This window comes from Phaethon lepturus, unplaced genomic scaffold, assembly GCF_000687285.1.
Source record: "Phaethon lepturus isolate BGI_N335 unplaced genomic scaffold, ASM68728v1 scaffold23426, whole genome shotgun sequence".
Lineage (NCBI taxonomy): Eukaryota > Metazoa > Chordata > Aves > Phaethontiformes > Phaethontidae > Phaethon > Phaethon lepturus.
In genome coordinates, this window is record NW_010546010.1 from 7,980 (window position 1) to 9,297 (window position 1,318).

The 1,318-nt window shown below is 58.0% G+C and overlaps 1 protein-coding gene across 1 annotated transcript in view; it reads right to left on the bottom strand.

Moving 5' to 3' along the window:
• LOC104622403 (ephrin type-B receptor 1-like) overlaps positions 1–1,318 on the bottom strand; it is a gene marked incomplete at its 5' end in the record, with an annotated part of 22,749 nt that overhangs the window by 7,417 nt on the left and 14,014 nt on the right.

A 1,318-nucleotide genomic window follows, 5' to 3' on the forward strand; every position in this document is an offset into this window, starting at 1 on the left:
CCCAAAAAGGGGCCCAGAGGTGGTGCAAGCAGCCCCTTGAGTTCATCTCTGGAGGAGACCAGGAGGGACATGGCTGCCTGCTCCTCCTCCCCGAGGTACCTCGGCGTTACGGTCATTAACGGCGTCTGATTAAGCTATTAAGGCCCTTGCCAAGGGCCACGGTCCCGTTGCGCCGGCGCTTCCTGAAGCCATTGTACAGCTGACGGGCAGACGGACGCGGGGACCGCGGCATCGCCTCTGCGCGGCTCCACGCCGGGAATCCGGAGCGGCTTCCGGCTGCTTCGCAAGTTTGCCGGCAAGTAATTCGGGACGAGGCACGAAAGCCTCGCAGCAGGGCACTGCTGGTGCCGAACAGCTGCCGAGGGAGAACCGCTTGCAGGGGCCCCAGGGCTGTGGAGGGACCGGGCAGGAGCATCCTCATCCCCAAAAGGGGCGTTTGGGGCAAAAGCTCTGCGCCTCGGAGGCGGGGGGAAGGCTGCAATGAAGCCATCTGTGCATCTCCCAGTTCATAAATCCCTTTACGGCTCTGTCTCATACACTTTAACTGCCCCATAAATTTTTTTACAAGAGCAGCTGATGCTCCAGCCAGGATCACAAAGGGATTTACAGGATCGTAACCGAGACTGACTCACCGATCAAAATATTGAAGAAATAAAGGAGACAATAATGCCGAAGTTTCCTGCCCGCTGTCAACACAGGCTGATTTTCAAACGCCCTCTGATGTGCACCTGGGTCTGCCCACAGGCTCAGCAAACACCATGCTCAGCTCCCCGCTAATCTCCTGCGTTTCCCATCCCATCCAAATGAGTGGGATTAGGGCACCTAAACCCATTACTCATCTCTGCAAACTTCAGCTGCTGGCTTGCCACTGCCATGCCGGCAAAAGCTGGGCACCGGAGCGCAGCATCAAAGGCAACCCATGCGAAGAGAGCTTTGCACTCTTAAAATTACCCCCTAGAAACTGGATCAGGCCATTTATCACCGCTGCAGACAACAGCGAATCATTTATCTCTCTTCGGAAGTCGGAGCGCTCCGCGCTGCGACCCTGACTCCAGCGTCAGGTTCCTCCTGACATCGCTTCTCCTCGGAAATAAATATCATCGGGAGAGAGAAAAAACCCTTGCCTGCTGAATCACCACCGCTTGGGCAGGGCCTGCCCCATCTCCCCTTTCCCAAAGCACCCGTCGAAGCAGCAGCAGAGGTGAAGCACGAGAAATTACAACCTGAGAGACCCCATCTCACCCCAAACCCACCCGGGGAAGTCCCCGCCAGCGGCCGGCGATCCCTGGGGGGGCTGCCGGGAGGGACGGCAGGGGCG